The sequence below is a fragment of the Ranitomeya variabilis genome, chromosome 4 (assembly GCF_051348905.1).
Source record: "Ranitomeya variabilis isolate aRanVar5 chromosome 4, aRanVar5.hap1, whole genome shotgun sequence".
Lineage (NCBI taxonomy): Eukaryota > Metazoa > Chordata > Amphibia > Anura > Dendrobatidae > Ranitomeya > Ranitomeya variabilis.
The window spans coordinates 343,906,662-343,931,247 of record NC_135235.1 but is presented as its reverse complement, the minus strand read 5'-3'; the positions used below and the strand labels follow the sequence as shown (position 1 = coordinate 343,931,247).

Here is a 24,586-nt window from a genome sequence, read left to right as displayed (position 1 = left end):
AGACTGCAGTCCTAAGTGCCATTCTTAATGAACTAGGGCCAAAATACATAAACTTGTACTTGAAAATCAATCATTTAGTAAATCACTTTTCCCTGTATGCCTTTTTACTAGTTCTGCATGTAATATACATAGAGTGAAAACATGCATGCTCTCATGACAGATGGCAGAGAGATGACCTTGCCTATAGGGGTTAGCGATCTGCTAGTTCATGCTTCAAATAACGTTAGACAATTGTATTCGTGTAGTTTACATACAAGATGTCCAATATTGCTCTGCTGCTATTGCCGCCGTTTGCTGGGTTATCTACCAGTATATTTGTGCAGTGGTCCAAAGCTTCATCCCTTGTCGCTTATTCACGACGACTTATTCTGTGAGATGTCTCTAGGCTACAAGCAGCTCAAAACTGAATCAATATTCTAACACACCCAATCCTGCTGCAGTTCTCCTGACATCTGACAGATAAAGAGGTTGGTGAATAAAATGACAAGCTGACAGTAGATTAAGGGCTGCAGTTTGTTGGAAGAGGATCCTCAGAAACCGAGTAAAAAAAGCCAAGCTATTTACCGCCATAGCGATCTGCCACCTTATTCTGCTGCAGAACACAATAGCACGGGAAAGGTTAAAACAACTGCTAATTTTTATGTCTTCCCTGCAAAACCAATCAGACATGGAGAATTGACTCTTTCTTGATGCAATCTTTACTGGAAAGGAGGTGATATATTGGAAATGGGGAGGGAGCTAGGTGGATTTATAACAAAAATCAGACACCCATTGATATCTTCTGCCAATAAGAACATTACTTTAGGAAAGGGGAAGGCTGCTTTATCCAATGGAATCAAATAGACATTAGATCTATTTTTTTCCAGTCTTTTTGTAAGCATAGAAGAATTTCCTTTTTTAAAAGAAGTGCTTAATTTTTATTGTCTGTTTCTTTTGTATCAAACTGTTTATTAATAAATAAAAGAAGAAAATGCAAGACAGGACAACATAATAAGCGACATACTTTTTTCTCCTCTTTTGTACATTTTTTGCATGGATACTCCTCACAGGAAAATCGAATATGTGCAACAATACTGGATTTTATACTTGATACATTTTCTATAAAAGAGGTAAGCGATCTGCTTTGGTCCTGCTGCTGATCCCATTCCCGGAGAGCAGCGGTAATGCTATTCAGTGGATGGGATTGCTGTATTTGTGTGCCTTTCTGCGCCCACAATGTGCCCAGCTGTGCATCTCTGCTCGCTGCTGCTAGGGCTCATCATGACAGTGTATGCCGGCTGTGTGCTGCTTTGTCTTCCTCAGTATGATATAATAATTACTTTACACTGCACATTTCTTATCTAACGTGTTGGCAAACAAGTGTCTTCCAGAGATTTTTTCTGCTTCTGGACAATGGATACACAGTGTGATCTCGTCATTTGCTGTATACCTTCACTACAATGGGTGCACATTTGTGTGTGAGTATTTGTGTGCGCCTCTGCCCTGAATGATGATCATTTTATGACTGGATGCAATCACTACGGTCACTGTGAGCAGCCATCAATGACACCGACATGGCATTGTGCGATTTCTAACCCCCCGCAGAGCAGTGCGTCCGGAGATAGGCGCCGCACTGGGGAACTTTATCTTGTTTCATGTGCCTCTGAGGGAATGTCGATCTTCACATTCATCATGCTACGGACACTGCGCAACACTGTGGGCATCAGCAGCGCACACTGGGTGCAAGGGAGCAACCAGTGCGTATTCGGAGGGCACAGATTTGGTGCATGATACCAACTGGTGATTGTCCAGTGGGTATCGGAATATTACATAGGATAGTGTACGGTTAATGGGAGGAGGCGAGTAATCAGGAAGAGTAAAAACAGCATCCCTAGAGCAGCAGATAGGGGGAAGGGTGCCATTTCCACAGTGTTGGTTGCCATGGAAACAGTACAGACTGCCTGGCATGCTTTACATGGGATGAGGGCTTTGTGCAATGAATGGATGGTGATGGGTGAAAACAAATTGTAAAAATGAAAGGGCAATTTGTAAAAGATGTCTACTGTAGGGATAGCTTTCAGATTCATGTAACCCGGTATCTTCCAATCCTTTTTGGAAACAAAGAAAACCTGCCCTTGGGCCCTTTGCAGTCCAATGCCTCATCATAATGCACAATTCCACCTGCTTTGGAGGTATAAGAGCCCCCTTACATTAATGATAATCACATCATTTTGGAAATGCTTGCATAATAGTAAGAATTGACCAATAACATAGTAAATCATTAGTCTGGGCCTTTGCGGATGACAATGAGAAGTGATGTGACATTTTAGGTTGTCTTCTCCTGCTCACATTTGCTTCACCAGATGATTCCTTATGATAGATTTACAAGCTGTTGAGAAATTCATTAATAAAATGCACAATGGGATAAAAGTATAAACCCTGTAGAATTACAGCATGTAAATGAAACATTAGAATTTATAGGTCCCGTTCCATAATAAGTCATGTATTCAAAAATGTAAACTGCTCTCTAATGCCTGCCAATAACTCAGCATTTAGCTCCCATGTAGTGTAGCAGAATCCTCAATGCTCAGATCAGGACTCACAATCTAATGTCTCTATTCCAGTCACACAAGCGCCCACTTGGGCCTATTTCATAGGAAGTCAATATGGTTCTGAAGTATGAGAAGTCTCAAGCACCAGGGGAAACCTATAGAAACATCTCATTCAGATATTACTTCTTGTTACATTCACACCAGGGCCCCTAAATCCCTTCTATAGTGCTTCCCATGCAGCCATTTCAAGCAGTAGTCACTTTTGACATTGACTAAAATTAATCTTTTATGGAAATTCCTAAATATATTCCAGAAACATTGTTCTTTAATCTGTCACCAGGTTTTTGCCACCTAATCTGAGAGCTGCATAATGTGAAGACAGAGACCCTGATTCCAGTGATGTGTCACTTACTCGACTACTTGCTGTAATTTTAATAAAATCAATGTGTTATCATCATGAAATTATCACTAGGGGACTAGTAAACCTGCTGCCAGGTAGACCCCAACATTCTTAAGCTCTGTAAAACTCCACCACCCCGTGACTGGCTGCTTCTGCCTATGCCTAGTGTATGTAGAAAGCTGCCAATCAGTGGTGTGGGCAGGGTTATAGTGATAGATCTGCTGCAGATAGAGCAGTGATTTTATCAATAGTGAAGCAAGTAGCCCAGCAAGTGACACATTGCTGGAATCAAGGTCTCTGCCCCTACATCATGATGCTCTCAGATGAGGCAGTGAAAACCTAGAGGCAGAATCCCTTTAAATGTCCTCTTTCACAGGACGACACAATGCCTTGTAGCATTGGTATTGCCTCAGTCTAGTACGTAACAACGATGTTTGAAGTTTAGAATTCAAACGGAAAACTGTCAGACTCAGTATGTTTTTTTGAGGCAATAAAAAATGACGTTTCGTAGGAGAAATTGATTCAGTATACGCCTCTTTTTGGGGAGTTTTTGGAAGAGTTTTGCTGGTCCTGAAGTACTTTCTGGAGCATTTTGTAAGTTTTTTTCCTGAAGTGTTTTTTTCATTTTTGCAATCTACTGATTGGATAGTCCCTAGTTTAGAGTTACTTACATCAGGAACCACTTGACAGAGGTTACATACATTTTCTTTTTTTTACCAGACCTTTTTCAAAATGCAAAGTGTTAAAAACACCCAAAAGACTGAAATTATGATCAGTATAATGGTTTTAACCCCTTAGTGATAGGGCCAATTTGCAGCTTAATGACCAAGCTAATTTTTACAATTCTGACCACTGTCAGTTTATGAGATTATGGGCTCATTTATGCCACATGCGAGGCACACGTCCGTATCTCGCATGTGGAAACCAAGCTCTGGCGCCGGCACTTTGGAGCGGAGCTGTGCAGCTCCATGTGTTCCTATGCGTCCGCACGCTCCGCTCTGGAGTGCCGGCTCCACAGCTTGGTTTCCACATGCGAGATAAGGACGTGTGCCTCGCATGTGGAAATGAGCCCTATAGCTCAGGAACGCTTCAACGTACCCCACTGATTCTGAGACTGTTTTTTTCATGAGATATTGTACTTCATGATAGTGGTAAAATTTATTTGATATAACTTATGTTTATGAAAAATAGAGAAATTTGCCCAAAAAATTGAAAATTTTGCAATTTTCAAACTTTTAATTTTTGTGCCCTTACATCAGAGAGTGGTGTCACACAAAATAGTTAATCAGATGTTATAAGGGTTAAAAGTTGATCAGCGATTTCTAATTTTTCCAATAAAATTTACAAAACCATTTTTTTACGGACCACCTCACATTTGAAGTGAGTTTGGGGGGTCAATATAATAGAAAATACCCAAAAGTTACACCAATCTAAAAACTGCATCCCTCAAGGTGCTCAAAACCACATTCAAGGAGTTTATTAACCCTTCAGGTGCTTCACGAGTACTAAATGTGGAAAAGCAATGTGGAAGGAAAAAATAAGCATTTTACTTTTTCCACAAAAAATGTATTTTGGAGCCAATTTATTTTATTTTCACAAGGGTATCAGGAGAACATGGACCACACAATTTGTTGTGCAATTTCTCCTGAGCACACTGAAGCCCCTTATGTGGTGGAAAGCCACTCTTTTGGGCACATGGCAGGGCTCAGAAGGGAGGGAGCACCGTTTGACTTTTTGAATGCAAAATTGTCTGGAATCAATGATGGGTGCCATGTCGCGTTTGGAGACCCCATGATGTACCTAAACAGTGGAACCCCCCCATTCTAACTCCAACCATAACCCCAATACACCCCTAAACTTAATCCCAACCCTAACCATAACCCAAACCACAACCTTAATCCTAACCCTAACCCTAATCCTAACCCTAACCATAACCCTAACTGTAATCTCAACCATAACAACAACCATAACCCTAACCACAACACAACCCTAACCCCAACACTAGCCCCAAACCTATCCCTAGCCCCAACCCTAACCCTAGCCTAACCCTAGCCCCAACTCTATCCCTAGCCCCAGCAATAACCCTAGCCCCAACCCTAACCCTAGCCCTAACCAAACCCTAACCCTAATAGAAAAATGGAAAAAAATACTTTTTTTAATTTTATTATTTTTACCTAACTTGGGGGTTGATAAAGGGGGTTTGATTTACTATTTTTTATTTTAATTTGATCACTGTGAAAAAAAAATTCCTATTGTTGCCAGGTGCCGGCCTGCAGCTCTCGGCGGGTGCACTGCCCATGTGCCTTCCATTGCAGGCCGATGGCCAGGGGACAGGCCCGAGGGATGCAAGAGGGTCCACAACCAACGGAGGTACCAGGGGGGATCGGGGACTCCATTTCTCTCTCCTCTGATGTGCTAGATCATATCAGAGAAAACAAATTAAATGGGAAATCGTATTTTTTTGCTGTCGCCGTTATTCTGTGAATATCAGTGATCGCGACACAGGGGTTGGTAAAAACTGACCCAAATCATGTTCTCCAGAGTCTCAGCTACCCTCGGTAACTGAGACCCCGGAGAATTTCCGTTGCTGGTGGGCGCTATAGCCTTATATCTCAGCATCGTTAAAAAGCGCGCTGAGGAATAAGTACCCTTAACTGCTGCCATTAAAGGCGTATTGGCGATCATTAAGGGGTTAATAACAATAATAATCAATTTTATTTCTATAGTGCCAACATATTGTCCAGCACTTTACAATTCAAAGGGTATTTGTACAGACAATACCAGACATTATGTAGTTAACACATGATTCAACATATACCAAGAGGAGTGAGGGCTGTGCTTGCAAGCCAAAATCAAGGAGGAAATGGGGGACACACTAAAGGTGAAAGGTAACAATTACTTGTTTTGTACGGTCCAGCCACCAATATTATAAATAGGGTGTTCTCATAACTCTGCATAAACCGGGCACAAGCCACTATATGTACAGTGAGATACAAAGTGTTATTCAGTACATGGAGGGTTAATAAATATATAATACAAGGGACCGGAAAGTTTTAGAAGAGCAAAACAAGAATACTTATATAAGTGAGGCGGTAGGCCAGTCTGAAGAAATGCGCTTTTAGGGCACGCTTAAAACTGAGGGTATTGGAGAGACATCTTGGAGACATGATTGGGAGATTCAGATTATCAAGGATGCTATTAGGTCATTAGTTTTACAGTAAAAATTAATATGAAGTTTAATATGAAGTGTTTTTTCAGGTATTTTATGGAGAATGACCTCCAAAAACGTTGTGTGCACTCAGATGTCTGTTTTTTTTTGTACGCATCCTATTTAGGTTTCTCAGGAATAATTCTCGTTTCCATTATCCAAGGGCACGTTCACATGTCTGTGTCTTTATGCAGATTGATTGTCTGAAAAAAATAGTCGTTTCCACTTCTGTATAGAACATTGGTGCAATCTGGTGCAATTGGTGCAATTTGCATGGCATCGATGTATTGTTCATTTTTTTGTGTGGATGCATTGACTTGAATGAACAAGTTTGGTTCACAAATCAAACCAAAGTCGAACTTCTCCATTTTTTTCATGTGGACCATTGAACATGTGAATAGCTCCAGAGAATATGTCAGTGTGCTGTCAGCGTGGATGGGGACTACAATCAGAGGTGGCAAAGTACTTGTTTAGCATTTTGATCAACAGATAAAATTTCTGGCTACCCAACTTTTGTATGCAACACAGCCAATGACAGGTTTCTCTAATACTGTCATGCTTATTACTATTGGATAGATTCCTCCATATTGCACTGTACAAGCTCAGCTTATAGACCTGTCGTAGGAACTGTTCCTGGAATGATGCAATTACCAGGCATTATGACTTTAGTGATGACACCGAGACAGAGGATTTGAGTGTTCTCTTGTTGCACTCTTTCTCCATAGCTCCTCCGGCCGTCAGTCCTGGAGGACTGTTTAGAGAGGTGTCACCAAACAGAACAAAATAGGACTATATACTGATTTTTCATCCGTGTTGTCATCCATATGCCCTTTTTTACATTACTATGTCATCCGTATGTCCATTTTTGCATCAGAATCTCATCTGTATTTCCTTTTTATTACATCTGTAGAGCATCTTGTTTTTACCAACAAACTTACCGTCATATGTTGGCTCCGCCTCTCACAGTGCCTATTGACTGTGGGTGCTAACCAGGTCCCTAGAATTAGGGGTGCCCTTATCCCTGTCCCCTGGATTACTCCTGAGGGTGGACACGCTAGGTTCACATGCCTTATTATGCCCCTATATCAACCTGATCTGTCCCCTTCCCCATCAAGGGAGGTGGGAAGCCAAAGTGTACAGGATTACACTAACCAGACAAACAAGGGAAGATGGACAGGGATAATTTAAAATAACAATCATACAAAATATAATCACCAGAGTGGAACACATTGGAGTAAAAGGAAGGAGAGAGCAAATAGGAGAGGAAAAGGATGTGCACACAAGCTACACCTCCAACTCCAAACCAGGCGTTAAGAGCTAAAACTGGTAAAATCTACATGCCAGAGGAGAGTAGACATAGCAGAGGAGAGTATCCAACACTGAATAGCTGAGAAAATCCAGGTAGGAGTGTTCAAGAATCTTCAACTGAACAGATTAACCCTTGCACTGCCAGCAGGGAAAAAACTGCACAGTTTAATACAGTGTTCCCCAAGTTTGGTCCTCAAGAGCCACCAACGGGTCATGTTTTCAGGATTTCCTTAGTATTGCCCAGGTGGGAATTCCATCATCTAGACAGGCAACAATTCCATCACCTGGTCCATACTAAGGAAATCCTGAAAATATGACCTGTTGGTGGCTCTTGAGGACTGGAGTTGGGGAACACTGGTTTAATAGGATGTTGAATAACCAGTGCAGGAGTTCATGAAATCAGACACCACGATCTTCTGACCCTCTCTGTTGTGGTATCCAAGTGACACTAACTTTGATTCGGGCCATGTGTTTGCCAGAAGATGATGGCCATGCCATTCAGCCATCATCTGCCTCTAATAGACACTGATGGACCAGAGCCCGCAGCTGTTAACATTGTAAAAGCTGCTGTCAATCTGTCACAGTGGCATGTACAGCATGTGAACTAGGGAGGTGGGGAGCACTAATCTAACCACGCATTGGCACTCCTGAGATGCAATCACAGGGCAGGGCACTGATGGGTTGCCATGACAGCAAGTGGTCTGCTGATGTCCCCTGTGCCTGTTATGACGTTACCCCTATGAAAGCCAACCTGTGGATGTCATTCATTGGAGACTATGATTTTGCTATACAGGGCAGTACTGAAGTATTTTTATGCTTAGAACAATCAATAAGATGATCGCAAGCTAAAATCCCCTAAGTGGACTACAAAAGGCAGTACGAAGTAAAAAAAAAGGCTTTTTAAAAAAAAAAAAATATGAAAAAAGAAATATATGAAACTTTGAATCATTCCCCCTTTTTCCTCATTTAAAAATAAAAAAATATAAAAAATGAAAAAAAAAAAAAACGTATATGTGTGATATCTCCACATCCATAAAATTCCAATATATCAGAATCTGAAATGAATTTACCAGATTGGTAAAACAGTGCAAAAAGAAAAACATCAAAACGCTAGAATTGCATTTTTCACAACTGCCGCAACACCTGGAAAAACTGAATAAGAGGCAAGAAAAACATTATATTTTTCCTCAATTGAATTCAATAAAAACAACAGCTCAGGGACCCAGAAATAAGCCCTTACACAGCTCCATAGACTGGAGATTGAAAATGTTACAAGTCTTGGAAATTGGCGACACAAGCTAAATTCTTTTTTTTTACAGAACTTCTGAATTTCTTTTCACCACTTAAACAAGCTATGGGTGTGTTTGGAATCCACTTAATCATACTGACCTGGAGAATCATACTGCCAGGTCATTTTTACCATACAATGAATGCTGTGAAAACAAAACCCCTCAAAATTCATGTGCTTTTTTACAATTTCGCAATATTTTAGAGCTTGGTTACTGTGGGACGAGTTGTAATTATCAATGCACCATCAGTTTTATCATGTTCTTCATTTTTTGTTGAGAGGTTATAATGTGGTGCACATCTGTCAAGAAGATCATGGTCTGGAGGGCTATTCTGGCAGCCCAAAATACAGAAAACCCAGCAAACCACAATAGTTAGAGTTCTCTGGGATCCATTTGGTAAATCATAGCTGGAATGAGACATGATGCCAAAAGGCTGATCATTACAGAAAGGACAGGGGATCCTTTTTAATTTATTTGGGACTTAACCCTTTTCTGACCTCGGGCAGGATAGTACGTCCGAGGTCAAATCGCGATTCACCCGCTGATATTAACTAGTTAAATGCCACTGTCAAACGCTGACAGCAGCATTTTTAGCTACCGCTTCCGGCCATCCGGACGAAAATGCTCTCATCGCTGACCCCCGTCACATGATCGGGGGTCAGCAATGCGCCGGCATAACAACCAGTGGTCTCCTTGAGACTTCTATGGTTGTTGATGCCGGATTGCTATGAGCGCCACCCTGTGGACGGTGCTCATAGCAATCCTGCAATTCTGCTGCATAGAGGTGATCTATGCATCACCTCTATGTAGCAGAGGGCGATCGAGTTGTGCCAGCTTCTAGCCTCCCATGAAGGGTATTGAAGCATGGCAAAAGTAGCAAAAAATGTTTAAAAAAAAATGAAAAAATGTAAAAAAAAATACAAGTTTAAATCACCCCCCTTTCGCCCCATTCAAAATAAAAGTATGAAAGAAATCAAATATACACATATTTGGTATCGCCAAGTTCAGAATCGCCTGATCTATCAATAAAAAAAGGATTAACCTGATCGCTAAAAGGCTTAGTGAGAAAAAAATTAGAAACTCCAGAATTAAGTTTTTTTTGGTCTCCGCGACATTGCATTAAAATGCAATGACAGGCGATCAAAAGAACATATCTGCACCAAAAGGGTATCATTAAAAATATCAGCTCAGCATGCAAAAAAATAAGCCCGCAACCGACCCAGATCACGAAAAATAGAGGCATCGGAAAATGGCACAATTTTTTTTTTTTTTAGCAAAGTTTGGAATTTGTTTTCACCACTTAGATAAAAAATAACCAAGACATGTTTGGTGTCTATGAACTCGTAATGACCTGGAAAATCATAATGGCAGGTCAATTTTAGCATTTAGTGAACCTAGCAAAAAAGCCAAGCAAAAAACAAGTGTGGGATTGCACTTTTTTAAAATTTCACCGCACTTGGAATTTTTTTCCCGTTTTCTAGTACATGACATGCTAAAACCAATGATGTTGTTCAAATTTACAACTCGTCCCACAAAAAATAAGCCCACACATGGCCATGTTGACAGAAAAATAAAAAAAAAGTTATGGCTCTGGGAAAGAGGGGAGCGAAAAGCGAAAACAAAAAAACAAAAATAACCAGGGTCATGAAGGGGTTAAAGAGTAGGAGGTTATAGATACACTATAAGTCCTAGCTGTACATTGTGCACATTTTTTAGATCTCTGGAACAGATCAAACGCTTAACAGTGTCTCAATCTATTCTAACAACCCAGGGAGGGGAGATACATAGAATGGCCAATAGGAGCCATATACAGTGCCTTGCGAAAGTTTTGGCCCCCTGGAACTTTTCAACCTTTTCCCACATATTGTGCTTCAAACATAAAGATACCAAATGTAAATTTTTGGTGAAGAACCAACAGCAAGTGGAACACAACTGAAATTTATTGGTTATTTTAAATTTTTGTGGAAATTCAAAAACTGAAAAGTGGGGCGTGCAATAGTATTCGGACCCTTTAACTTAATACTTTGATGCGCCACCTTTTGCTGAGATTACAGCTGCAAATCACTAGGGATCTGTCTCTATCAGTTTTGTACATCGAGAGACTGAAATTCTTGCCCATTCTTCCTTGGCAAACAGCTCGAGCTCAGTGAGATTTGATGGAGATCGTTTGTGAACAGCAGTTTATAGCTCTTTCCACAGATTCTCGATTGGATTGAGGTCTGGACTTTGACTTGGCCATTCTAACACCTGGTTTTGTTTATTTGTGAACCATTCCATTGAAGATTTTGCTTTGTTTGGGATCATTTTCTTGTTGGAAGACAAGTCTCCGTCCCAGTCTCAGGTCTTTTGCAGACTCCAACAGATTTTCTTCAAAAATGGTCCTGTATTTGACTCCATCCATCTTCCCATCAATTTTAACCATCTTCTCTGTCCCTTCTGAAGAAAAGCAGGCCCAAACCAAGATGCTGCCACCACGATGTTTGACAGTGGGGATGGTGTATTCAGGGTGATGAGCTGTGTTGCCCTTACGCCAAACATATCATTTGGCATTGTTGCCAAAAAGTTCGATTTTGGTTTCATCTGACCAGAGCACCTTCTTCAACATTTTTGGTGCGTCTCCCAGGTGGCTTGTTGCAAACTTTAAACAATACTTTTTATGGATATCTGTGAGAAATGGCTTTCTTCTTGCCACTCTTCCATAAAGGCCAGATTTGTGCTGTGTACGGCTGATTGTTGTCCTATGGACAGACTTTCCCACCTCAGCTGTAGATCTCTGCAGTTCATCCAGAGTGATCATGGGCCTCTTGGCTGCATCTCTGATCAGTCTTCTCCTTGTTTGAGATGAAAGTTTTGAGGGACTGCCTGGTCTTGGTAGATTTGCAGTGGTATGATACTCCTTTCATTTCAATATGATCGCTTGCACAGTGCTCCTTGGGATGTTTAAAGTTTTGGAAATCACTTTGTATCCAAATCCAGTTTAAAACTTCTCCACAACAGTATCACGGACCTGCCTGTTGTGTCCCTTGGTCTTCATGATGCTCTCTGTGCTTCAAACAGAACCCTGAGACTATCACAGAGCAGGTGCATATTTATCAACATTAGGCATTTAGGACAACATTGGATCATTCAGAGATCCACAATGAACTTCTGGAGTGTGTTTGCTGCACTGAAAGTAAAGGGGCTGAATAATATTGCACGCCTCACTTTTCAGTTTTTGAATTTCCACAAAAAACTAAAATAACCAATAAATTTCATTCAACTTCACAATTGTGTTCCACTTGTTGCTGATTCTTCACCAAAAATTTACATTTGTTATCTTTATGTTTGATATGTGAGAAAAGGTTGAAAAGTTCCGGGGGGCTGAATACTTTTGCAAGGCACTGTAGCAAAGATTAGCTTAGTCTCACCATGTAGCAGGGACCAGGCTGGATCCAATGGCACCAAAATTGCTTCCCTAGGACCATCCATTAAAGAGTTATGACTCATCCTAGGTTTTGGAGTTTTTAGCTGCTAGAGGCAAGGTGACGGGATTTGGTGTCAGCCCAGAGGGAAGGAGGGGAGTGACCCAAAAGGGATAAAGGCTAGAGTAAGGTCATGTGATCTCTCTCTGTTATGCATGTGGTCCACTTCAAAAGGGAGTCAAGTCGAGTAACCTTCTGTGAAGGACCTAGGAGCCAGCTGGCAGCCCATGCCCCCCTGCGGCCCAACGCCCACAATGGTTGAATATCAACCTGGTAACTGACATGATCCATCTGCTTATATCTATTGTCCATCCACTATTGTATTTGTATATCTGACCATTGCATATGTATAGCAATCATGTGTATAGTGCAGGTACGGACTGGGGCTGAATTTCAGCCCTGGCATTTGAAATCACACAGGCCCATTGTGTCCCCGTCGCCAAGCACCAGATGGGATATATTACTAATATTACCCTGGATGGAGGAAAGCAAGATTTTCTACAAGACCAATATTTCTAATGATACCCGTGGCCTGCTGGGGTAAGTGATGGAGTTGGCAACTTTGTGCTCCGTCACAACTCTTAACAGTAAGAATGTCTTGGGATCACTGATTCTGTTAACAATGTAGCAGTCAAGGTGGCCCATGACCAAACAGGCCCTTCTGTCATTTGCCAGAATTGCCAGATGGCCAGTCCGGCCCTGGTATAGTGTATTGTCTAGTGTGCATTTAAGGTGACTAAGTATATAATTTAACATTGGGCTGCTCTTTTATCTCGATCCACAAATCCACGTGTCCATTTCTCAGTTTAACTTTCCATGCTGGTTTCTGGCCCGATATAATCCTGTTAACGAACCGGGCTTATAGATATTATAGGATCATTAGGTATTGAGGAACTGGTGGAAGTCCTACCGGGCAGGCAGAACTTTGTTTCACTGGTGCTAAAGAAAGGAGAAACACAGCCTGTCAGGGTGTGAGTGAGTGTGGTGCCACGCCCTCTCATTCCTCGTGCCTCCCTGGGATCTTGTGAATAGGAGGCATCTGTGTAATACTGTACCAAGCTGACCTTTCATGTCTCCAGGTGGTGCGGAACATCATGTTGGTGAAAGTGGTGAGACCGCATTACATGATCCGTCTGACGTAATCGTAATGTTGCGCGGGATGGCTAGGTGCAGGTTAATCACACAATGTACTGAAGTATATACTGTACTCATGGGCATACATAGAAATCATGGGGCCCCATAGCAGAAGTTTTAATTGGGCCCCTCCCCCCCAAAAAAGAAAAAATTCAACATTGTCACAGAAGAGTGTATCTTACAACTTTGCATTCCTTACAAGATAATTTTCCTCTACTGAAGCACTAGATTCCCTTTTATTGCACCCATAAAGTATGATGCTGACAAAAATCCCCGCCAAACACAGTATGATGCCACCACAGTGAATTCCTCTACAATTCCTATCACACGCACAGTATGATGATTCTACTGTACCCCACCTCAACTCCCATGGCAAAGTATGGTGAACCCAACACAGTATGATCACCCAACTGTGACACTACACACAGCTGTCCATGCAGTATAATGGGCCTAAATGCAGGATAATGTCCCCACACCTCACCACATTGTATAATGGCCCCCACTAGCCTTCCAAACAGTATAATGGCCCCTACACAATATGATAGACCACATTGTATAATTGCTTGCATACCGCATAATGCCTCCTGCTTAGCCCTACATAAAGTATAAAGGCCCCTGCATAGCCCTCCATAATGTATAAAGGCTCCTATATAGCTCTCCAAATCTTATAATGGCCCCCACATAGATCACCATAGATCACTGGGCCTCACAATCCTCCATATAGTATAGTGCACCTCATAATTCTCTATATATTATAACCCACCCCCCTAAGTCCTCCATACAGCATAATGCACTCCCATAGTCATCCATACAGTATAATGTACCCCATAGTCTTCCGTACAGTATAATGCACTCCACATAGTCCTCCATACAGTATAATGCACCACTTAGTCATCCATATAGTATAATGCACTCCCCATAGCCCTGGATGCAGTATACTGCACTCCCCATAATCCTTCATACAGTACAGAGCATTCCTCATAGTCCTCCACATAGTATCATGCACTTCCCATAGTCTTCGCTACTGTGTAATGCACTCCTTATGGTCTTCTATAGTCCATATAGTATAATGCACTGCCCATCATCCTCCATACAATATATTGCACTCCCAATAGCTCTCCATGCAGTATAATGCACCCCATAGTCCTCAAGATAGTATAAGGCACCCTATATTCCTCCATACAGCATAATGCACCCCATAGTCCTCCATATAGTACAATGCACTCCCCAAAATCCTCCATGTAGTCTAATGCACTCTCCATAATGCCCATACAGTATAATGCACCCCATAGTCCTTTAAATATTATAATGTGCTCCCCACAATCCTTGATACAATATTATGGCCATAACAATCTACTCACTGTATTGTACTAACCTCTTCCTCATTCCCTTGCTGTTCTGGTCTCTGCAGCGAGCATTCTAAAGCACCCGCACATCTTAGGGCAGCGGGCGCCAAGTAGTGACGTCATCGCGCCCGCTGTGCAATGACATCAGGCGCAAGAGGAAATGAAGGGCAAAGGAGTGGCAGGTGATGCTCCCTCTCTCATCATTACTTTCAACTGTATCAGCATCCGAGATGCCGATATAGTTGAGCGTGCAATAACCATTGACAGGACTGGGCCCCCCAGCTCACATGCCCCATAGCGGTTGCATGGCCTGCCACCATTGGCATTACGCCACTGACTGTATTAGCATCCAGCAATGAAAAAACTCTGTACACATACAGTGAAGGAAATAATTATTTGATCCCTTGCTGATTTTGTAAGTTTGCCTACTGACAAAGACATGAACAGTCTATAATTTTAAGGGTAGGTTAATTTTAACATTGAGAGATAGAATATCAAAAATAAAATCCAGAAAATCACATTATATAAATTATATAAATGTATTTGCATTTTGCAGTGAGAAATAAATATTTGATCCCCTACCAACCATTAAGAGATCTGTCTTACATAGTCACCTTTATGAAAAGAAGCAAAAATCCAGTCTGGTGCTGGCGCTACCGAATATTGTAACATATGAAAATTGTAAGGTGTGCGTTGTTTTTACTTGCTACATTTAGAATAATTTTTTTTTAAAAATAAGCGGATCTATCACATGTTACAATTTTTGGTAGCCCCGGCACCAGACTGGATTTTTGCTTCTTTTCACTTTTTAGCTGTGGACGATTGAGGATCGCCTCATTGACCAGAAGCCATTCAGCAGACCGAGCTACTAGGACCTTGGTTTCGATACTGCCCCAGGGTCAATACGCTGTTCCTTCAACCTCAGTTTGGTGAGTGCATCAACTTTGCACTTTTATTTGTGATATTTTTAATATTGTGCTTAGACCCTGCGTGGTGCTGTCTCTTTTATATTCCCTATCCTCAGGGTGCTATATGAAAATAGTCACCTTTATAAAAGACTCCTGTCCACAGACGCAATTAATCAGTCAGACTCTAACCTCTACAACATGGGCAAGACCAAAGAGCTTTATAAGGATGTCAGGACAAGATAATAGAGCTGCACAAAGCTGATTTGGGCTACAAAACCATAAGTAAGATGCTGGGTGAGAAGGAGACAACTGTTGGTGCAAAAGTAAGAAAATGGAGGACATACAAAATGACTGTCAATCGACATCGATCTGGGGCACCATGCAAAATCTCACCTCGTGGGGTATCCTTGATCATGAGGAAGGTGAGAGATCAGCCTACAACTACATGTAGGGGACCTTATTAATGATCTCAAGGCAGCTGGGACCAAAGTCAGCAAGAAAACCATTGGTAACACATTACACAGTAAATGTTTAAAATCCTGCAGTGCCCACAAGGTCCCCCTGCTCAAGAAGGCTCATTGTGGTATTCTGGATTTTATTTTTGATATTCTATTTCTCAATGTTAAAATTAACCTAACCTTAAAATTATAGACTGTTCATATCTTTGTCAGTGGGCAAACTTATAGAATCAGCAAGGGATCAAATACTTATTTCCTTTACTGTAATTATTTATCAGCAGCCAGTAGTGACTAACCCCATTTGTAATCATAGTAAACATTACAGTAATCATAGATCATCCTCCAGATTAAAGTGAAATTAGTTATTGCAATGATCATCCATACTCAGCACCCCGGTTTATTTTAACATACTGACAATAGTTTGCAGTTATTATCTGTCATTTGCCATTTGCCATCCTCACTGTCCCCCACCGTTTATTGTCACAGTCAGCACCCATGATAACATGCAGTAATCGTTCATCACATGCTCTTATGGTGGATTCACATTGCTCGTTTATCTTTTCCTGCTAATTGTGAAGAGTAAACATCCTGCCAATCATCTATTGAATGAGCAACACTCTCATTCATCTGGAGAAATTATTTTTAAGCTGGCTTAAAAATCATGATTCTCTGCAGCACATCGTCCTTTGCAAACAGGGCATGTGCCGTTGATAACAATGACTGTTCTGTTCACATAGACTATCTATTACAGATCATTCTGCACACATACAGTAGTAAATGCGGAGAGGGTGTCTAAACATGTTAATAAACAACCGCAGACCGGTTAACGTAGCCGATCAATGGTCATTTAAAGCGGCAAGTCGGCTGGTGTGGACCCGCCCTTAGCTTAGCCTAGCTAAGGCTACGCTCACATTTGCATTGTGCGCCGCAGCGTCAGCGACGCAACGCACAACGCAAACAAAACCGCAACAAAACGCACGCTAAAACGCTGCGTTTTGCGACGCATGCGTCCTTTTTGGCCGAAAGTTGGACGCAAAAAAAATGCAACTTGTTGCGTTATCTGCGCCACACGCTTGCGGCCAAAAAAACGCATGCGGCGCAAAACGCAGCACAACGCATGTCCATGCGCCCCCATGTTAAATATAGGGGCGCATGACGCATGTGGCGACGCTGTGGCGCCCGACGCTGCGGCGCCGAACGCTAATGTGAACGTAGACTAAGAGATTGTGATATATGATTGTTTGCTGCACATTATGATTACTGTCTGGGTGCTAAATAAAACATAATCATGCTATGCAGTAAATAATAATACATCATCACATGGTCTTAGTCCCCTCCAGACAATAACTGTGGCATGAGCTGTGCTGTGTTTAATAATCTCATAAAAATAAATGGCTTATTATTATGAGATTATTAAATGGAGCTCATGCCATGCCATGGTTACTGACTGGGAGAAGAGAGACTTGGCTTATTAATCTACAGTCTGGGGCTTAGAATAACATCCACTTCCCCTCTCAAACATAAATCCTGGCACGTCCTGCATTTACTAATTATAAAAAAATAAGACCCCGACAACAAATTAAGTGATATAATTTTCAAAGATTCATATCGACTCAGTTAACAGGCAACTAATGGGGTGTCAACTACAGCATTCTTCTCCAGAGGGTTGCGACATTAATTAGTGGCACAACAAGACCGTGTCTCTAAGGGCAGACAGCAACACAGCACAGTAAATGTAAGGAAGTCTAGAGTGCAAGACCAATCAGGGTGTGCACATCGGCTCCCAAAAGGCGCACCCTGATTGGTCAAGTATGCTAGACCTCCTGCTGTGCATGTGGACCTTATACACCATCTGTCCGCACAGAACAGCTTTTGTTTCTCCCACAGTAACAGTATCTCCAAAAATAAAATATCTAATATATAATTGCCTAGAATACTACTTCCTGCAATTTGTGCCAACTTCCGTGGCTTTGTCCGGAGCTAATGTCCGGAGCTAATGTCCGGAGCTAATGTCCGGAGATAAGTGACGTCACCAGTGTCCTACACCCAGGCAGAGCACAGGGGCCCCAGGCAGCATATGGGGCCCCAGGCAGAGCACAGTGGCCCCAGGCAGAGCACAGGGGCCCCAGGCAGCATATGGGGCCGCAGGCAGCATATGGGGCCCCAGGCAGAGCACAGTGGTCCCAGGTAGAGCACAGGGGCCCCAGGCAGCCTATGGGGCCCCAGGCAGAGCACAGGGGCCCCAGGCAGCATATGGGGCCCCAGGCAGAGCACAGGGGCCCCAGGCAGCATATGGGGCCCCAGGCAGAGCACAGTGGCCCCAGGCAGAGCACAGGGGCCCCAGGCAGAACATGGGGCCCCAGGCAGAGCACAGGGGCCCCAGGCAGAGCACAGGGGCCCCAGGCAGCATATGGGGCCCCAGGCAGAGCACAGGGGCCCCAGGCAGCATATGGGGCCCCAGGCAGAGCACAGTGGCCCCAGGCAGAGCACAGGAGCCCCAGGCAGCATATGGGGCCCCAGGCAGAGCACAGTGGTCCCAGGCAGAGCACAGGGGCCCCAGGCAGCATATGGGGCCCCAGGCAGAGCACAGGGGCCCCAGGCAGCATATGGGGCCCCAGGCAGAGCACAGTGGCCACAGGCAGAGCACAGGGGCCCCAGGCAGCATATGGGGCCCCAGGCAGAGCACAGTGGTCCCAGGCAGAGCACAGGGGCCCCAGGCAGCCTATGGGGCCCCAGGCAGAGCACAGTGGCCCCAGGCAGAACATGGGGCCCCAGGCAGAGCACAGGGGCCCCAGGCAGAGCACAGGGGCCCCAGGCAGCATATGGGGCCCCAGGCAGAACAGGGGCCCCAGGCAGCATATGGGGCCCCAGGCAGAGCACAGTGGCCCCAGGCAGAGCACAGGGGCCCCAGGCAGAACAGGGGGCCCCAGGCAGAGCACAGGGGCCCCAGGCAGAGCACAGGGGCCCCAGGCAGCATATGGGGCCCCAGGCAGAGCACAGGTGCCCCAGGCAGCATATGGGGCCCCAGGCAGAGCACAGTGGCCCCAGGCAGAGCACAGGGGCCCCAGGCAGCTTATGGGGCCCCAGGCAGAGCACAGTGGCCCCAAGCAGAACATGGGGCCCCAGGCAGAGCACAGGGGCCCCAGGCAGAGCACAGGGGCCCCAGGCAGCATATGGGGCCCCAGGCAGAGCACAGTGGTCCCAGGCAGAGCACAGGGGCCCCAGGCAGCCTATGGGGCCCCAGGCAGAGCACAGTGGCCCCAGGCAGAACATGGGGCCCCAGGCAGAGCACAGGGGCCCCAGGCAGAGCACAGGGGCCCCAGGCAGAACATGGGGCCCCAGGCAGAGCACAGGGGCCCCAGGCAGCATATGGGGCCCCAGGCAGAGCACAGTGGCCCCAGGCAGAGCACAGGGGCCCCAGGCAGCATATGGGGCCCCAGGCAGAGCACAGGGGCCCCAGGCAGCATATGGGGCCCCAGGCAGAGCACAGTGGTCCCAGGTAGAGCACAGGGGCCCCAGGCAGCCTATGGGGCCCCAGGCAGAGCACAGGGGCCCCAGGCAGCATATGGGGCCCCAGGCAGAGCACAGTGGCCCCAGGCAGAGCACAGGGGCCCCAGGGAGAACATGGGGCCCCAGGCAGAGCACAGGGGCCCCAGGCAGAGCACAGGGGCCCCAGGCAGCATATGGGGCCCCAGGCAGAGCACAGGGGCCCCAGGCAGCATATGGGGCCCCAGGCAGAGCACAGCGATATTTTGGACCACTGTGCGGTGTTTCAGACCCCCTGTGTGATGTCTGGGGCCCTGTTCTTAAGTATATTAAAGATTAAAGTAACGTATATTAAAGTATATTATAGATCAAATTTGACACGTTTATGAGCACCATTGAGTGATATACTCAAGAATGACATAATTTTTCAACATTTTATGGTTTCAAACTGTAAACACTCAGAGTTTTTTTTACTTCAACCAGAAAACCTTAACGGTTCATAAAAAACTTGACTGTTCAGGATATGATAAAAGTCATAGTATTCTGAATCTTTAACTTATAAAGATACCTTTACATGGGGTGATTATTAGTTCCAGAGAGGCTTTCGGCCGATAATCGTACACATGGCTGGTGACAGGACAATACAATATAAACGTTCAAAGGTAAACACTGATAACATTAAAATCTAATATATAATTGCCTAGAATACTACTTCCGGCAATTTGTGCCAACTTCCGTGGCTTTGTCCGGAGATAATGTCCAGAGATAAGTGACGTCACCAGCATCCTACACCCGCTCAGGGTGGACAAAGATATATGCCTTCGTGGTGCACGGCACTTTTCTGATTGGTTGCCGCCTGCCGCGAGCGACCAATCAGAAATGTGCCGTACTGTGACACACTCCGCCCGCCATTTTGGTGTGATTTTTGGATTTTTACCTCACAGCAAGTTTCTACTGCGTGGAGGCGGTCCCAGTGACGTCGCTCTTCAAGCTCCTGCCGAATTTCGTCAAAAAAATGATAATACCATTTACCAAAACTATATATATTTAGTTGTGAAGTGGTTCAGTGACATTTTCACACCAATTTTGAACTTTTGTTTGGTGTTTTCTCCATATACTGCCTATTATTCACTGACTGTTATACTGAGAGACTGCCGTTTATTAACCTCTTCTTTGCCACACTGGGTATATTGCTCTATTATTTGCCACATAAGGACATTGTCCATTATTGCCCAGCAATTTCTCTGCAATATAAACTGCCTATTTATTAATATCTGTATTCCTGCAAAGAACTATTGCCTATTATTAACTGGCTATTTTCCTACTACCTGACACTGCCTCTTATTAACCTGTTGTTTGCCACCACCACGCTTAAAGCTGTTTAGCTTAGCCAACATGAGCTCTAATAGTAAGGATACTAATGACACAGAGCCCAAAGCTGCTGATGGCGCACGTAAGATTAGGTCTGATATAAAGTATACTAATAATGCAGAGCAAAAAGACGCCGATGCCGCACGTAAGCGTAAACAGCGTGCTAACAAGAGTACAGAGGATAGATGCAAGCGCCTGGACACTGTTAAGTATAGTAATGACACAGAGTCCAAAGCTGCTGATGGCGCACGTAAGATCAGGTCTGATATAAAGTATGGTAATGATGCAGAGCGAAAAGCCGCCGATGCCGCACGTAAGCATAAACAGCGTGTTAACAAGAGTACAGAGGATAGATGCAAGTGCCTGGATACTGTTAAGTATACTAATGACACAGAGCCCAAAGCTGCTGATGGCGCACGTAAGATCAGGTCTGATATAAAGTATGGTAATGATGCAGAGCGAAAAGCCGCCGATGCCGCACGTAAGCGCAAACAGCGTGTTAACAAGAGTACAGAGGATAGATGCAAGCGCCTGGATACTGTTAAGTATACTAATGACACAGAGTGTAAAGCTGCTGATGGCGCACGTAAGATCAGGTCTGATATAAAGTATGGTAATGATGCAGAGCGAAAAGCCGCCGATGCCACACGTAAGCGCAAACAGCGTGTTAACAAGAGTACAGAGGATAGATGCAAGTGCCTGGATACTGTTAAGTATACTAATGACACAGAGTCCAAAGCTGCTGATGGCGCACGTAAGATCAGGTCTGATATAAAGTATGGTAATGATGCAGAGCGAAAAGCCGCCGATGCTGCACGTAAGCGCAAACAGCGTGCTAACAAGAGTACAGAGGAGAGATGCAAGCGCCTGGACACTGTTAAGTATACTAATGACACAGAGCCCAAAGCTGCTGATGGCGCACGTAAGATCAGGTCTGATATAAAGTATGGTAATGATGCAGAGCGAAAAGCCGCCGATGCCGCACGTAAGCGCAAACAGCGTGTTAACAAGAGTACAGAGGATAGATGCAAGCGCCTGGATACTGTTAAGTATACTAATGACACAGAGTGTAAAGCTGCTGATGGCGCACGTAAGATCAGGTCTGATATAAAGTATGGTAATGATGCAGAGCGAAAAGCCGCCGATGCCACACGTAAGCGCAAGCAGCGTGTTAACAAGAGTACAGAGGATAGATGCAAGTGCCTGGATACTGTTAAGTATACTAATGACACAGAGTCCAAAGCTGCTGATGGCGCACGTAAGATCAGGTCTGATATAAAGTATGGTAATGATGCAGAGCGAAAAGCCGCCGATGCTGCACGTAAGCGCAAACAGCGTGCTAACAAGAGTACAGAGGAGAGATGCAAGCGCCTGGACACTGTTAAGTATACTAATGACACAGAGCCCAAAGCTGCTGATGGCGCACGTAAGATCAGGTCTGATATAAAGTATGGTAATGATGCAGAGCGAAAAGCCGCCGATGCCGCACGTAAGCGTAAACAGCGTGTTAACAAGAGTACAGAGGATAGATGCAAGTGCCTGGATACTGTTAAGTATACTAATGACACAGAGTCCAAAGCTGCTGATGGCGCACGTAAGATCAGGTCTGATATAAAGTATGGTAATGATGCAGAGCGAAAAGCCGCCGATGCTGCACGTAAGCGCAAACAGCGTGCTAACAAGAGTACAGAGGAGAGATGCAAGCGCCTGGACACTGTTAAGTATACTAATGACACAGAGTCCAAAGCTGCTGATGGCGCACGTAAGATCAGGTCTGATATAAAGTATGGTAATGATGCAGAGCGAAAAGCCGCCGATGCCGCACGTAAGCGTAAACAGCGTGTTAACAAGAGTACAGAGGATAGATGCAAGCGCCTGGATACTGTTAAGTATACTAATGACACAGAGTGTAAAGCTGCTGATGGCGCACGTAAGATCAGGTCTGATATAAAGTATGGTAATGATGCAGAGCGAAAAGCCGCCGATGCCACACGTAAGCGCAAACAGCGTGTTAACAAGAGTACAGAGGATAGATGCAAGTGCCTGGATACTGTTAAGTATACTAATGACACAGAGTCCAAAGCTGCTGATGGCGCACGTAAGATTAGGTCTGATATAAAGTATGGTAATGATGCAGAGCGAAAAGCCGCCGATGCTGCACGTAAGCGCAAACAGCGTGCTAACAAGAGTACAGAGGAGAGATGCAAGCGCCTGGACACTGTTAAGTATACTAATGACACAGAGCCCAAAGCTGCTGATGGCGCACGTAACATCAGGTCTGATAATAAGTATACCAATGACGCAGAGCGAAAAGCCGCCGATGCTGCACGTAAGCGTAAACAGCGTGCTAACAAGAGTACAGAGGATAGATGCAAGCGCCTGGACACTGTTAAGTATACTAATGACACAGAGCCCAAAGCTGCTCATGGCGCACGTAACATCAGGTCTGATAATAAGTATACCAATGACGCACAGCGAAAAGACACCGATGCTGCACGTAAGCACAAACAGCGTGCTAACAAGAGTACAGAGGATAGATGCAAGCGCCTGGACACTGTTAAGTATACTAATGACACAGAGCCCAAAGCTGCTGATGGCGCACGTAACATCAGGTCTGATAATAAGTATACCAATGACGCAGAGCGAAAAGCCGCCGATGCCGCACGTAAGCGCAAACAGCGTGCTAATGAGACTACAGAGGACAGACAGAAGCGCCTGGACACTGTTAATGCTGCTTGCAATAAACGCATTACTAATGAGTCTTTTGAGGACAAAACTAATCGATTAAGTAATAAAGCTGCTGCTGCACGCTCTCAACGTTGCAAACATAATATTTCCACGTCCTCAGTCATAGATTCTGCCCACAATACAGCTTCTTTGTCTCCATTCATAGAATGTGTGCAGCCTCAAGCTCCTTTAACCGTTGGTAAATCTGCACGTAAGCGCAAACACTGTCCTACTTACACTCCAAATGATAAACGCCGTCGCCTGTACACCGTTAAGTCTGCTTATAAGACATGCTTCACACCTGACTCTTCTAAGGCAACAAACAAACCATTACCAAATGCAGCTGGTGCACGCCGTGAACGGCGCAAAAAAAATGCTTGCACCTCCATATTAATAAACCCTGACCACGATACACCTTCCAACTCCTCAGTGATTGAATCTGTGGACAGTGAAGATCCTCTACCAGGTCCACGCTTTATATATGTTGGCTTAAAGAAACATTCCAATGCTCCGTTACCACAACCTGTACCTCAACATCCTACAGGTTTTACTAATGATGACAGTACCATAGTAGAACACTCCTGTGGTCCTATGAACTATTTATGTGAACATTGTCAAGCATTACATTTTAATGCTGAGATACCAGCAGATAAAAATTTTACTCTGTGTTGTCACAAGAGTAAAGTGCATATACCTATACCCCAATATCCCGAGGTCTTTAAACGATTGCTGACAGGGGAGAGTGAGTTCAGTAAGAATCTCATGGAAAATATTCGTAGTATTAACAGCTCATTTGCTTTCGCCTCCATGGGTGCCAATATATCCCCTCCACCTGGACATGGCCCTTACTGTTTCCGTATACATGGACAAATATATCATCGTACTGGAACCCTACATCCCAGTGATGATCAAGTTCCAGCTTATGCCCAACTGTATATTATGGATACCGCTACCGCGAA

The 24,586-nt window shown here is 44.1% G+C and overlaps 1 protein-coding gene across 4 annotated transcripts in view; it reads left to right on the top strand.

Moving 5' to 3' along the window:
• Positions 1-651: 651 nt before the first annotated feature.
• The window catches only part of SHISA7 (shisa family member 7), a 592,632-nt gene continuing 568,697 nt past the window's right edge, over positions 652-24,586 (top strand). For 2 of the 4 annotated variants that reach the window (XM_077250682.1, XM_077250680.1), the window contains exon 1: positions 655-1,109. The gene's annotated coding sequence lies outside the window, so the exon portion shown is untranslated. Of the gene's footprint in view, positions 1,110-24,586 lie in introns of all 4 variants that reach the window. The other 2 variants (XM_077250684.1, XM_077250683.1) reach the window with 2 other exon arrangements.